This window comes from Corapipo altera, unplaced genomic scaffold, assembly GCF_003945725.1.
Source record: "Corapipo altera isolate COAL_440 unplaced genomic scaffold, ASM394572v1 61281, whole genome shotgun sequence".
Classification (NCBI taxonomy): Eukaryota; Metazoa; Chordata; class Aves; order Passeriformes; family Pipridae; genus Corapipo; species Corapipo altera.
The window spans coordinates 2,913,409-2,929,701 of NW_020884921.1; the positions used below are offsets into that span (position 1 = coordinate 2,913,409).

General features: G+C 38.5%; 2 long non-coding RNA genes across 2 annotated transcripts in view; both read right to left on the reverse strand.

Moving 5' to 3' along the window:
* Window positions 1-336: 336 nt before the first annotated feature.
* Window positions 337-8,606, reverse strand: LOC113953611. The gene is made up of 2 exons (XR_003529942.1): window positions 8,519-8,606; window positions 337-456 (listed from the first exon to the last, which is right to left on the reverse strand). It is a non-coding gene; the product is annotated as an uncharacterized LOC113953611 (long non-coding RNA).
* A 5,883-nt stretch (window positions 8,607-14,489) lies between these two features.
* LOC113953609 overlaps window positions 14,490-16,293 on the reverse strand; it is a 35,464-nt gene continuing 33,660 nt past the window's right edge. Inside the window, exon 8 of the long non-coding RNA XR_003529940.1 lies at window positions 14,490-14,712. This is a non-coding gene — a long non-coding RNA (uncharacterized LOC113953609). The remainder of the gene's footprint in view (window positions 14,713-16,293) is intronic.

The following is a 16,293-nucleotide window of genomic DNA, read 5'->3' on the forward strand; positions in this document are numbered from 1 at the left end:
AATTATACCAATCATGCTTTTTAGGAATGCCTCACAGCACTGTATCCTTTGCTTTCCCTTAGTATTATCACCATGCAAATCGTTTAAGGAGTAATTTTCTTCATCAGTGTCCCAAGGACTGGAGGTGAGGCTGACTGGCCTGTAGTTTCTCAGATGCTCATTCCTACCCATCCTGAAGACAGGAGTAACACTTGCTGTCTCCTAGTCTTCAGGAACCTCTCCCTAATGCCATGATCTTTCAAAGATAACCGAGACTGGCCTTGCAATGACATCAGTACTTCTGGATGCAAAAAATCAGACCCCATAGACTTATATACATCAGATATACATCAGATATACACATCAGACCCCACGGCTTGTTTTTATTAAGTGCTCCTTAACCTGCTCCTCTTCCACTCTAGTCTCCAGACTTTCCCTTTGGTCTCAGGGCCTGGGATTCCAGAAGGCTGATTTTACCTGTAAAGAAGGAGACAGAGAAGGTATTTAGGACCTCACCTTTTTTCTATGCTGTTTGTCATCAGTATCCCTGACCCACTCAAAGTGGGCCCTTGCAGCTCCCTTTGCTTGATTCCCTACCTGTCAGGAGGCAAACTTCTTGAGCTTGGAGAAGGTGATCCTTAAAAATCAACCAGCTCTTCTGGATTCTTATCCTCTCCATAGACATATCCCATGGGATTCTTTCAAGAAGATCCCTGAAGAGGACACAGTCTGCTCTCCTGAAACACCATGCTGTGGTCCTGCTTTTTTTGGCCTGCTGTGCCCTTGTAGGACGGCAAACCCACAATCTTATAGTCACTGCAGACAAGGCTGTCTCTGACTTTCACATACATGACCAGTTCTTCCTTGCTTGTAATCAGCAGGTCCAGCAGAGCACCCTGCCGTCTTGGTTCCTCAATTACTCATCAGCCACATGCTCTAGAGAGTCTCCAAGACTACTTGAACCCTTATATGTTATCCCTCCAACAGATATCAGGGTGGTAAAGTCCCCCCTAAGGACCAGGGCCTGGGAATGTGATGCTTATTCCAGTTATCTGAAGAAGGCCTCTGCTACCACTTCCTCCTGCTCAGGATATCTATAGCAGACACCCACTGCAACAGCAATCATGGTGCTCCACCTGCTGATCTTCATTCACAAGCTCTCAGCTGGCTCCTTACTCAACCCCAGGCACAGCTCCATGCACTCCAGTTGTTCTCTCACATAAAGGGCAATGCAATCTCTTCTCCTTCCTATTCTTACTCCTAAGGAGTCTGTATCCAACCACTGCTCTTGAGCCAACAATCCTACTTGCTCCTTCTTCTGGAGCCACATCAGTGACACTTCTTAGCCTTCTTAATGAGGCTGCTCTCTCCTACTAATCACCGAAAATATTTTTCTTGCAGATACCATTTTACAGAAACCAGGTTATTATCTTGTCATGGTTTGGTTATGAATAACAAAATATTTATCACCATTTATCAGTAACCAACAGGACTTACAAGAAAATGTAACTTTAAAACAAATTTACAAAAGGGCTAAAGGATTGTGTTTAAATGCTCCTTTTTTTCCCCTTTTTTCTTACAGTAAGGACATTTTAGAAAGAGAGGGCCTTCATCTAATTCTATAAGCACAAAAAAACCAGGAATCTATGCATATTTTAAACATTTTTAAACAACTAACATGTCCATGTATCAGACATGTACAATATCTAATATTACCTAACAGTTATTTCTTATCTGTAGTTCTGCGAAAATAGTATAGTGCATCCTGTTTTTCTCTTCCTTTACCAACTTGAAAATTCATAGCAATGCTTACCATGTTCTTAATTCATTTACAGTCTGAACCAGGAAAGACTTGTGCACCACTAATTCCTCTTGTAGATAAGAACTCCTAGGAGCAAGGCTTATTTTATCTATATTTATCTCTTGTCTATGGCAACTCTGTTTTGTCCTTTCTGACAGTCACCAAATAAGGAATGTCTACATCAGAGATTTTAATTACTGAAATCCTTTTTTTATTGATCACAGGCAGCAAAACAGCTCTTGTGTTAACCTTTCAAAATGTCAACTTAATTTATGAATAAAGTGATTTTTTTTTTAGCTCTATTGCTACAGATTACACATATTGTGTTATATTACTGTTACAAAAAGTTTGGTTTAATTGTACACCAAAAACGTGCTTAAAACTTGCTGTAATTCATGAGAAGAGCTGCTTGACTGCTTATAGACAGTCTAAGCAGATCAGGACATAGGCTTATAGATTTTGTTGGGGTAATACATATTGTATTTGTTCAGACTTTTATGCCAGCCCCCCTCATTCAGATTCTGCACAGACTTTACAATTTTATGTAGCAGAGGCCTGAGCAAAAGACAGGGGCTGCATATAAAAACATTCCTGCAGAACAGCATTTAGACAGAATACAAACACCTCACATGGCTAACACAAAGTTTAACAAAAATTCTCCCTCAGATCAGGAAGATATTAGCAGTGTTCCACACCTCTGCAAATTGTTTCACATCATTCCCACTTCATCAGAAAAGACTGACCTGTGCCTTACTGGGCACGCAGCTGTTTGACACTACATAATTGGATTACATAGCATACTATAGCAGAAGCAGAGGTTCTGAATTGTTATGTACCTGTTCTCAGAGTTTTTTATGGTTCACAGACAGTGACCACTAATAAGAAATTTCAGATCACACATTCCCTGACAAAAGGTGCACCAACCTTTCTCTCGGGACTTGTGAAAAGGGGATTCTGGTGGATTAACAATAACAATAATGTTCTGAAAAATTTCTACAGAAAAGGGGTGCCACTGATGGGCTCACTCAGAACAAAACAAAATGGCTGCCAGAGGAAAAAAGAAATTGGATACTTGATGTGCTCAGGTTTTTTATTGTTTAAGCAACATGTATTTTCCAGATTCTAAATCAAATTCAAATCAAATGAAAGACTACCTTCTGGCTACTGGCCCAACGACCTATCCAGAACATTGTTTTTCCTCCTTTGAGTTTCATCAGCAAAAGTAGAAATGATTTGGTTTATTCTGTATGGAATTTCCATACTAAATAATTAAACCTACAATAATTTGGATGACCAGGGATATTATTCATGTTCTTAAGGCTTTGTGGGATTACGGCTTAATTCCACAGCACTTCAAGGTTACATAAGGTCCTTAACTAAATTCATTAGCACTTTAATGAAGGATTTCTTTTTTTTATTTTTTCTTTTCTTTTTTCCCTTATTTTTAGCAGAACATTTCTGCAACCATTCTGCACTTGAGATCTGAAAGAAATGCTTCAACAGAAGTCTCCATAAAGTCAAAGTCAAATTAAAAACACTGAATTCTTAACTAAAATCCAAAGGGGAAGAAAAATCAAAACCAAAATTGCTACCATTTTCTTTAAACAAAAATATTGACATTGCTATTTAAACTAAACACAAGTGCACATTAGGAACATTTTCTATTTGTTCTTGGACTGGAAATTAAATGTCTACATTCTTCCTCATAACACTGCCAAACGCAAATCTGTGTCTAACAAACAAAACATTGTGACTTGTTCTTAAGTAGTTTGCCATTGCATCTATTGTTCCATTTGGTATAGCATAATGCCTGTGTGTTCATTAAGTCCACATTTTACACTATGGTACATATGTTATTTCTCTCCAAAAGCCTGCGAGCCAAATGGGAAAAGTCAATAGCTTTGGTAACACTGAGCATTCCTACCACAACACAGAATGCTTGCTTTGTGCTTTGCATTGTCTGCCTATTATGCAGCAAATCAAATTGCCAATATGTCCTTTTGCTTATAGCTGTAAATACATAGAAGATCATAGTAAATAGTAGCTCCACTGCACATGTAGCAGATGTCTACAGTTGTCTTCTTAAGATTCTTATATTGAAAGGCCCTTGAAATAAAAATACTTATGTATATAAATTGGCTTCATTGCTTTCCAAGGCCTGTAAATGTGTGCCACTCCTGAGGGAGAAAGACCTTTTCCTGTTGTTCTGGCTGTGTCTAGAAGTGCATCTCTGATATATTTTAGATCATTTGCCTAAAAAATTATGAAAGTAGTGGGAAGGAGGGCACTTCTTCCAACTCACTTACTTGATTTAAGTATCAGGGTATATAAAATTTGCAACACAGAATACAGTTTGAAATTTCTGCAAATATCTCTCCCAGACCAGCTCCAGAAGGACTGGTACCACTAAACGTACCTGAAACAACGATATGCAATACATTTGAAGGTGGCAAACTTGAGCATCCAGGAAAGTGTTGGAAGTAACCTAACTGGTATAACTAGAGAGCCTCAGATGTCAAGAATTTGATTACAAGAAAATATTTCCTAGTGGAATCCTGAAAGCCTAAACATGAGATAAGCTCTATGAGTTCTTCTTTCCAAACTCGCCAGTCTACATGTTTGAAAGTAATATCAGGCAAAGCTTTTTTTTTTTTTTTTGTTAAGAGTGACAATTTGAAAGGAAAAAATGTCACAGCAAGAACTGACTCTGCATCACTACTCCTACTTCTGAAATCCACTACAGAGGAAGTCACTGAAGGTTATTTTAAAATCAGTGGATGGAGGCAAGAGATGAATTAGAGAGCTGGCATTTAAAATATATGTTCCAGAAGTAAAACTTGTGGTTTTGTTTCAGTAAGGTGACATTAGATGTGCAGTGTGTTCAGATTTTACACAACATAAAACTTTGAGGAGCAAAAACATATGATCAGATAAAAATGTATCATTCTTCAAAGTTTATTCTACTTCAAATGCATTTAACACAAAAACCACACATGCACAGCACAGTTACAGGTTCATCAGTACACTACTGGTCTCTGACAGAGTGAAAGCCATCATTCTCAGAACGGAGTACCTTCAGTCTTGATCTGCAATTGCTAACATCAGTAGTAATGAAATTCACTTAAATGTTTTTATTTACTTTTAACTTTACTAGCACTGAGACTGGTATTTCCTTTTCATGTCAGCTCCATGTTAGCCGTAGAGCTACAGCTATACACCAGCTAACAGCTACGTAACACAATTTGCTCACCAGCAAAACTAGTGAAAATGTGAATGTTTAATAGCATAAATGGAATCAAGAAGATATAAATCATACACTTTCTATACTTTCCTATTAATAAAGAAATGGCTACCACTTCACCATAAACCACACTGCAAATCGTTCTAAATATCCTTGGACAAATCCTCTGATACTGACAAAAGCTGCTGAAAGCCACTCAAAACAGCTATGAAATAAGAAGTAAGATTTCCAGAAATCCTGAATATGATACATTTATAATGTCTCTTAGTTAGGGTCACTGCTGTCTTACAATACTGGAAAACATCTTGATGCAAAGCTGTGGTAACAGAAATTTTCCTGTAAAACTAGGTGGAGGTTCTCTCAGCTAAAACAATTCCATTCCATTTCTCTGGACCTCCAACAGCCAAATAAGAAACATATTCACAGAAAACACAGCCAAGAAAAAATATCTACCCCTACCAATCCGCTGCTTTTTAGTTCATAGATAGAATCTAGTGCTTAACAAATGCAAAGTTCCCAGTTAAATGTTCAAAGACAGTTGTACAAGGTAAGGCTTCCTTTGAAATTGGTAGCAGAACACTTATTTCTACACAAAAAAAACCCCAACTGTGTGTTTCCAAAATAATTAAAGAGAATATATATAAACATGCAATCAAAGTGTTTATCTCCTCTGGGTCCAGAGAGGAATGAGCTGTTAATAAATTATTTCCCCCAATGTCTTCCATAGTCCCGCAATTCCTCAATCTACATGATGTGATACCCATTATATTCAGGAATGTACTAAAGGATTGGTAGAGCCTCTTTGTTTTTCAAGCAGTTCTGACAGAAGATGTACTGTGCCTGGCTAAACTGCATAGGCTGTTTCACAATAAGAAGTATGTCATGTCTTTAGGTGACCAGGCTTCTGCTTTAAAGTTAAGCAGCTCAGATAAGGTGAAAGCTGATAAGGACTCAAAGGATGAAGATGCTGGAGACTGAAAGGATAAGCCTTTTTTCTGCTTTTTTTCCCTTTACCATTTTCATATCTAACTATTTGGGACATTTTTCCTGAATGGGCGTGCAAACATACAGCATTTTGGAAAAATGGAGTAAACATAATACCTGTAACTGTTTTTTTTTTCACTTCTGTGGCACAGTAACCTAATGTTGAATCACCACATATATTTAATGGTATTAGTGGCTCTGTAAAGATATTGTAATGACTAGTGAAAATACTATCCTTTTTTGACGGGATTATAGTAGGGCTAGTGGTTATCTAAAAACTGGATGAATTTTCATGTTTACAAGAAAAAGAAGAGGAAAAAGAACCTGTACATTCTATATATTAAACTCCACTGGGAGGGTCTACATACTGGGGTTAATGTCCTGTAATTACACTAATACAGCTATTTATTTCCACTGTAACTTTTTAGAAGTTACCTTCTCCTTTTAGCCCCTTCCTGTTGTTTTCTTATAGCATTTTGCCAGGAAGAAAAAATGATAAAATATTTATAATCTCTTATTTACAGTGTTAATAAGGATTAGTCTATTTTCCATGCTTTATGGGTTTATTGCATAGTTCAACAAATTTTTCAGGAAACAACATTCTTCAAAGACCACACATTGTAATCATGCACTAATCATTCCATCTCCCACATTTGCTGCATTTGTGACTGGTTTATTTTGCATCAATTAGCTCAATTCAAGAAACATTCAGCAACAGGTTGATCATACCTTTAAATCAGTCAAAAGAATTTACTTGTTTTCGTTGCTTAGTGTGAAATCCAGTTACCATTATTAGTTTACTTACAGTCACTGTTCAATATATATTGATAGTTTCTTGGCCTTATCAGCAGCACCCAATTAACATGGCAGCATACATTAGTACAGTTTTAAATCCCCAAATTACTATCAGCTAGATAAGTGGTGATAAAAGATAGCTACTGTAGTATTTCGTGCCATTAGATAATAATTTTTGACAGAGGGCTGTGCATCTAATAAATTACCCATTCTGTGGGTATTCGTGATGCAACATATTATTAAGAATAATCACTCTTCTCTACAACACAGTTTCAGTTCACTTCAGCTGACAAAATTAAATTCCCATATGTCTAGGCTCCTTACTTAGCACAGGTACCACTGTTGAGTTTAACAACTAATTCTAGCAGCTAATATTTACAGAAAACCAGCGATGATCCAGGTAATAGCAAGGTAATAGCAAGTCCCTCAGTCAAGAATGAAGTAATGTTTACTGTTTTAGTCTCACACTCTCTATCTCCTTCCCATCTACCACATCTGTAAACAAAGTGAGCCTTCATCACCTGTACATATGACTATCATTCCATTGCTTCCAAACACTGACTGAGTGGTAACAATAACAATCCAGCTGTGATACAGTTGTCTTTCCATCTTGGAGCAGCACAGAGAGGATGAATCCAGAATTCCCAGTCCAACCTTACTTACCACTCTATATCTTCGAAACTGCGTTTTTATTGGCTGTGGTATCATATATTCTTTTTCAAGATCCTTGTAAGTTTAATGACTTTCTGAGTAGTCATTCCTGAAAGAAATGCCACTCAAATACATCTCCATTGTGTATGGCCACAGAGCTAGGTCAATTTACCTCAGGTCAAATTCTGCACTATTTCTACACAGTTCAAATATATGTGCTTTATTGTAGTCCCTCTGGAGGAAAAAAAAAAAAAAAGAAACTAAGCAGGTGTAGTAGACGCGGTCCTTGTATAACAAGGAAGAAGTACGCTCCTCGTGGATGGCGGGACAAAGAGACTTTATTTCAAACTCTGCACGGTTTTATTCCTTAACACCATGTGACTTCTTTAACCAACCAGGTTACTTATGTCGGGGCATGCTCTCTTGGGTTTTTCTGCCTCGGCACATCCCTTGTGCCTTTAGACACTCCTCCCACAAGCAGGTTTTAAAAATACTGCAAGTTGTTAGATAATACTCAGCTTTCTTCACTCAGGGCATATAAAGAACAAGGTCTTCTGTCACAGAAATATTTTACATTTCTTCTTCAGAGGTGTATTTTCAGACATAACTACAGGAATGCAATTTACAGGACTACTGCAACCTACTAGCAGAAAAGAAGCCTTTCCTTTTATAAGAGGGAAAAAATATGGCATAAAACTCAGTAGTTAGACGGCCCCTGGACTCTGCATCACACCATTTTCCACCAAGAATGGAACACCCAAAAAAGAAAATCTTGTGTCAGAGGCTTTGACTACTTTTATTTGAACTGATCAGAGAACGACCTGACTTAGACTGATGCAGTCTGCTATGTGTACAGTACGCTGAGGTTCAGTTGTGCTACACCATACAACGGCAACAACATTCAGTTAACATATGGACATGTAGTGCTCCACTAATCTGTAGTTCTGGTACATTTGCTGCAGCTCTATGCCACTGAGGAAGGTTCCCACCATTGAAAGAATCTGGGCATAATGCAGCAGTGGTACACCTCAACAGGGAGAATAGCATCCTACTGCTCACCCACGTACCTCTAGAAAGTAGTGTTGTAGTGGTGGTTTTCTTAGAAGCAGGTCAGAAAACCCTTGGGAGACTTGCACTCTCCGGAAGAACAGCTTGCACTTAGCCAGCTGCACAAATGAGAATAAGCAGAACAGTAAGTTGAAGATTCATTCTGGTCTGATAGGTGTGTTACTCTAAAATCCTGAGTTATATTCAATACTAAAGGCTGAAATTACTGTCATAAGGAAAAGTTCAACTTTCATTACATGTGTACAGCTACCGACATACACAAACAAAACAGACCATTAGTGACAGCAAACATAAACATACTTGAATTTCTTGTTTGCCTGAATAGTCCATGTCCTTACCCCTTGGTGAGATCATAATTTCCAGAAATAACAGTACTCAAGTAAATACCATGAGCTGGTAGCTGGATTTCTCTAAATGGTGAAAGCAGTTGCATCCTGTATTAGGTACAAACAACAAGGTTTTCATGCTGGTGGGGTATAGCTCTGTGAGAAGAGGCTGGGGTCACACTGTGCTGGACAAAGCCAATTCCAGCTGGCTCCAATGAACTCACCACAGAGCAAAGATGTAGCACCTCTGTGAAAGGATATCTAAAACACGGAAAAAATGGTAGGCAGAGGAGGAGAATTATGCACTATTAAAAATCAAGGTTTTAATAAGAATACATTTACAATATTAAGGATTGAGGGAACCAATCCAACACAGGTGGAGAATTACTGAGAGTTAAGAGAAGATTCTTCTGACATACTCAGGAGAAGCATTCTTTGAATTAATTTCTTGCTGTAATGACTTCCCTTTACCAACAGTAGCTGGCAATTTCTACATGCTTTTCAAACTACCTTCACAGCTAGAACGGTATCTTACCATGTTAGAAATTACTTAAATCTCTCCAATTCCAAGTACACTGACACCCAAAATGTGTTGTTTCAGAAAGGTACATGACCAGGATACACTAATATGTCTAGGATTCATCACAATATGAGAATTTTGGCATCGCAAATCAATTTATAAAACTTGTTAATGGTTCACTGGAATTTCAGGAATTTCTCTTTTCTTTTGTTTAATTCCCTGTTTGGACTGTTCCTGTGAAGTCCAAGATGTTCAGAGTAGGCATCCTGGTGAATATTAGAAAGAACATCATCCTCTTCCCTATGAGATAAACATGGATGCCAAAGAGCCCAGAAGTGGGAAAAATCTCACTTGTGACAGGTAACAAAATGACTGTAGTAAAAAAAACAGCATGTCAAGTTGAGGTGAAAATTTTCACATACTGAACAAAAGGATATCCATTTTCATGATGGTGAGTTGCAAGTAACAGAAATTCAAGACAACTGGTGTTTTACCCTAGAGAAACCCACCCTCAGCACATTCAATAAACACAAGATCACAAGAAAACTAAATACACAGATGCATTATGCCAGACATTTTCAAAGCAATCAAACCACATTCTTACCTGAAATACTGAATTAACTTACCATTACCTTCCCTGTTACTTTAACAAAAACAAGTTCTAATTCCTAAAGCTCACCAAGGTCTGTAGAACTGTTTCAGGAATTAATGGCTCTGAAGCTTCACCATTTTTGAAAGAGAAAAATTTTCACTGCCAAAAACAAGTACCTGTAGGTGACAATACAATTCTTAAAATTAGTTTGTCATTGTGTCTCTAGGCATGCTTTCAAGTATACCACATATAATTGATGATATCAGCTAAAAGGAATGTTTCCTTACACTTCATCTGCACAGCTTCTCACTGCACTACTCAGAAGAATTCCAAGTGAACAAACAGTATAGCTGTCAGGTAAGCTGTAAGAGGTATGGAGAATGCAAGTAGGACCAGATTTCACTACTCGGTGTTCACTTCTTCACGTACCATGATAGAGGAAAATAAATAATCTTCATTTGCATCAGAGACCACTTTGCTCAGAATCACAACATTAAGACTACTCCAATACAGTATATCCTATATTGTCATCACTGTGACATCTTTCTATCTGATCCTTACAGATTTATCTTTACAGATTTTTTTATTGTTAGGAAAATAAATATTAATGTTTAATTCTTTGATTGAAGTCTTCATTCTTGCTGTTCAATCTTATGGAAAACAAGAACACAGTATTACACCTTGGTAGGAGCCTTTGCCGTATTTGACAACTTAGATTCCGGTCTACTTATCTCTAAGCTAAACATCTTCAAGCTGTTGTCTGGCTTCAAGCTGGTAGTTAAGGCTTCCTTGAGATCTGTTGAGGGAAGAGCCATTCCCCCAGTTTGTCAAAATGGTTTTGAATTCCACCTGATATCCCAGTACACTTGTAGCCATTCCTAAATTAGTGACACTGGGAAATTCAACATCTTTTAGAATAGTTTGCAGATTTATCTCCTAACACCTGTGTTGGGACTCATTTCTGTTTGTATAATCCTGAAATAAATAAGACCTTTTGTCTTTGAGAATGCAATTTGGGCTACAAAGATGAAAAAAAGAGAAATATTTATGAGAAACAGCTAAGTAGCATTGACTAGCCTCCTAGAAACTGTAATTTTACTTGGAATGAACACAGATGTTACCTAAAGAATAAATAGGTGCCACAATAAACTCATCTGCTAGGTTTATAAGTGTATATTCACATGTTAAGCTTCCTGAATTGTCTTCTTGGGAAAAATATAAATCAATATTACCATCTATTAACTATTTAAAGAAATCTACCCAGGATATTTAGTCCTTTCCCAACTTTTAATATATTAAAAGTATCAGCACTTAATCACAGGATCATAGAATGATTTGGAAGGGACCTTAAAGATCATCTAGTTCCAATCACTCAGCATCTAAAGCAGGATGCTCAAAGCCCCCCCCAGCCTTGCCTGGAACACTTCTAGGGATGGGGCATCCACAGCTTCTCTGGGTAACTTGTTCCAGTGCCTTACCATCCTTAATCACCTTAACTTCAATACTTCTATTCCATGTTAAACCTTATTATGTCTCTATTATTTAAATTAATTATATGGCTATTTGCTAGTCTAAGCACTGATCCTCATTATCAATTGTATTACCTATGAAATTAATGTCTTTATCACTAAAGAAGTCTAGTAATACACCTGCCTTAGTTCATCTATTATTTCATCTAAATATGGTCACAAGTTTAAAAATCATTGATTTATAGATTCATATAGTTTGGGTTGTTGATGGAAAAATTACTGTTTTCTTAGTTACTGGAGAACCAAAGAAAGCAGGTTACTACAAATATGCATGTGGAAAGTTTCACTAGACATTAGGTTTGATTACCTACTGAGAACAAAATTAAATTCACAGAGAAATGTAAAGCCCTGTCTACTCTCAGCTAGAATATCATTTAAATGTTAATAATTAATTTTACACTCCACATTTAATGATAAAATATCTTATAAATCAGGGCCATCATTCAGGAAAAATGAAAACAAATCATTAAATGCATTCATGAGGCTATGTAACAAAGTCAACAGAACCTAGAAATTTATGGATACTAAATTTTCAACAGGGTTTATGAAGGAAAATATTTCTAATGAGATTTTTTTAAAGAGTCTCCACAGTTTGGTAGAAACATTGCCCAACCGACACTTGATGTTCCCAAAAATGTCCAAAGCGTGGAGACAAACTATATATAATCTGTAGAATCCTTTAAAAATTTCTAGACCTAAATGTTTTCCTGAAAGGATCGTTGGAATTGAGCTCAAATTATAGATGAGAAAACATGAAAACAACAGTATTAAGGAGACATGAAAGCAGTGCAGAGAAATAGCCAAACCAGCTTTGAACAAAGTAATTTTAGAGACGAAAATCAAAAGCACTCTGCCATTCCCAAGCTAATTAACCTGCTGAGAGGCAGAAATAGTATCATAATACTGCAGTACAGGGGCTAAACTAGTATATCAGCATGTTATTTTGCTGAGGAGTCTGCTTGGTGCTGAGCTAGGAATTTCTGTAATGATGCTGCATTGCAAGTTCTGGATATGTGGTAACGTTCCAAATCTATGGGAGTGTCTCAGTTTAAGGAGACTGAAGTGTTTTGCTAAGGAGGATGAGTTATGAAGTAAACCAAACTCCTCTCTCTCAGCAATTGTAAATCCGAAATCAAGGAAGTATGGAAAAAGGAAGAAATAACAGCCCTTTATTAAAGAATATACGTATGTTGGCAAAAACAGCAAAAGAAGACAAAAAACAACTGAACAATAATCCTGTAACCAAAAGCCCCCTTCAAAAGGAAACAGTTTGATACTTCTCTGTCCTCTAGCGCGATTCTAATCACAGTCAGCAGGGGGCGCTGTTGGATCTCTGGAGGAGCAGAGCCTGCAGTGCTCGGTGTTGGTCGGCAGGGGGTGCTGTTGGGCTCTGGTGGTTGCTGTGTGGGGGCCCCGGATCACGGGAGAAGCCAAAATGGAGACGACTCCCCCACAAAGGAGGGGAAGGGGAAAAGGGGAAAGGAAGGTGGTTTCTTTCCCACGAAACTCATGATGTCAGCGGCTGGCTGCAGTCAGGACTCCCCCCTTTCCTCATCAAGCACAAACTCTCTGGTGAAATCTGAGCAGGTCCATCTGGTGACAGAACAGATCGCAGGCAAGAAGAGGCCAGAGAACAGCCAGACGACCACGCCGAGAGCAAAATGGCCTCAGAGTTTTTCCAGCACACACCTTGCCCCCGTTAAGGTAAAAAGTGAAGTGCCACTTTCCAAGGAGAGGAGGGGAGAAAAACTCCTCACTGCCACCCCACCTCCCCCAGCCTTAGAGAGGGCTATCAGCCTGGAATGTAGTTCTGCCAGCTGGTTCCTTTTTGTAGGTCAACTGCCCAACACAGAAAACTATCCTCCCCATTCAACATCCCTCTCTCACATTGCAGCAGGGGAAAGAAAATTCCCATTTAGTTTTTTTTAGAGCAAGTAAACTCATGACAGGGAGGACCAGCATCAAAATTAGTTTTTAATTATTGTGTTTTTAAATATTAAATCATGCATTATTCCTATTTTTCTACCACTTAAAAGTCAATTGACAACATGTCAATTTGCCTTTGTTATATTCTATTTTTCCTCTGAATACAAGGTCAGAGAAAGATATTTTACTGCAAACAGAGAAACAAGTTTAATTGTACCATCTTTCTGTATTTAGTTCAAAAAATTATTATCACAGTGAAGAATTAACAATAGAAAAGATATGCACACTGCAGCTAGTACTGACGTTTATGTTTAGAGTTTAAATATTCAACTCATAAATATAAAACTCAAAACATAAATATGTTCTCTTTATAACATTACCTTATAACATTTATTTAAACTTATAGAAACATGGAATATCTTGAGTTGAAAAGGACCCACAAGGATCATCTAAGTCCTTGTGGCATTGTACAGGACACCACCAAGAATCCCACCATGTGCCTAGGAGTATTGTCCAAATGTTTCTTGAACTCTGTCAGGTTTTGTGCTGTCGCTGCTTCCCTGGGGTGCCTGTTCCACTGCCCAAACACCCTCTGGGTGAAAAACCTTCTCCTGATATCTAACCTAAATCTCCCCTGACACAGCTTCGGGCCATTTCCTCAAGTCCTGTCACTGGTCATCAGAGAGAAGAGGTCAGTACCTGCCTCTCCACTTCCCCTCATGAGGAAGATGCGAGCTGCAATGAGGTCTCCCCTTGGTGTCCTCTTCTTCAGGCTGAACAGACCAAGTGCTCTCAACCACTCCTCATACAGCTTCTCCTCCAGTCCCTTCACCATCTACATTGCTCTCCTTTGGACACTCTCTAATAGATTAATGTCTTTTTATATTGTGGTGCCCAAAATGGCCACAATATTCAAGGTGAGGTCGCATCAGTGCAGAGCAGAGCGGAACAATCCCCTCCCTTGACTGGCTGGCGATGCTTTGCCTGATGCCCCCCAAGACATGGTTGGCCCTCCTGGCTGCCAGGGCACTGCTGACTCATGTTCAGCTTGCCATCAACCAAAACCCCCAGGTCCCTTTCCACAGCACTCTTTCCCAGCATCTCATTCCCCAGTCTGTCCATACATCCAGGGTTGCGCCATCCAAAGTGCAGAATTTGGAACTTGTCTTCATTGAACTTCATATGGTTGGTGATCTGCTATCTCTCTGATTTGTTAAAGTCTCTCTTCAGGGCCTCTCTGCCCTTCAGGATGTCAACACCTCCTCCCAATTTAGTATCACCAGTAAACTTCTTAGTATCCCTTAATGACATTAGTATTAATATATCAGCGTTTCATTTCCATTTTTGATATTCATTGACATTTTTGTACAGACTCTGATCAACAATGCTGTTAAATTCTCTAAATTACAATTTGGCCCAAGCAAGATAAAAGAAAACAACATTGATTTGATCTACTAAAAAGTTTTCTTAGTCATTTTTTTTTTTTTCATTTGAAGAAATTCAAGGAAGAGTGTGTATGTCTTTAAAAAGAAAAAAAGGTAGCTTGGCAACTTTTTCTATTTTATTATGAATCAGAAAAATACTGCAGGCTGTTTGTCTCATGATCCAAGTCTACTCTGAAGACAACAAACAAGTATACAAGATGGAAGTCCTGCTTTTTCATTGTAGAAACACTGAAACAGAATGCCTCATCGCTCTTTTGAGTTGGATTTATACTACATTTCATCAGGAGTTTTCTTTAGTACAACAGTGAACTACGATTCTATGCCTCACACACTCTTCAGCATACAATCCACATCTGACTTTCCTGTCTCAAACATACTCCTGTAACCCCTTCCAATAAACTGTTTAAAGAAACTACGTCAAATAAAGTTCTTAGTCTCTGCTCTAAACGCCCAGCAGCACATTTGTCCGTGTTGCACTAGTGGCAAACACTGGGCCTCAGTTCCTACCTCCTTGCCATCTCTACCCACTACATGACAGGGCAACGTACAACCAATTTAAACTATTAAGATCCACAGAGGAACTTCAAGTGGAAGACACCAAGGGGCAGACTTGACACTAGTATCCCACTGCCATTAAGGGCATCACATTCCGCTCCATCCTGCACAGCACACAGAGACCTTGCGTGGACTCTTCTATGCAGCAGCACAGAGATCTTTACAATGCAGTCCAGCAGAGTGCCTGTCTTCTAAGACAGAAGAAGAGCAAAGAACCAGGCTTTACAGATACAACTTAAACATAGGAAGGAATGGTTACTGGTCGCTAAGCCCTACTCATCTACACTACTGAACTTTCTCTCAAAACAACACAGTTGGAAATGGACCTACCATAAACACACCTCAGTCTGTTTACTCAGTCACGTATCTCTTAGCATCACGTATGTGTCAAACTCCCCTCTACTTTTCATAAATGCCTCTCATCAGTATACCCTACACGCATTTAATAATGTACTCCATGACAAGCCCTATCAAAGTTTGTCACCTCTGTTGGGTACAAAACATCAAATACCGCTTCTGTGCATAAAAAAATCTAACTTTCCCAATGCTTTGTTTGTCTCGATTTTGACTAGACAGCTTGTGTTCTCAAGCCCCGCTGGCTACCCTCTTCTCCACACCCAGCAGGAGAGGAGACCCTACTGTGGATCATTTCTAGCAGAAATTCTCCTTAGCTGATGCTGTCAGCCATGCAAAAGTGCCCAAGGGAGACTTATTTGAGACTTCTTAATAGCCTCTCACTGTCATAAATCACAATTCATAGTGCTGGCTGTTCCAGACACTTAGATAGTGTCTCCATTGTTCAGATCCCAAAATACAGCTCCTTATGAGTAAAGAATGTAATTTTCACTCAAGTTAAGTGAAAAGGCCAGACAGCCACCAGG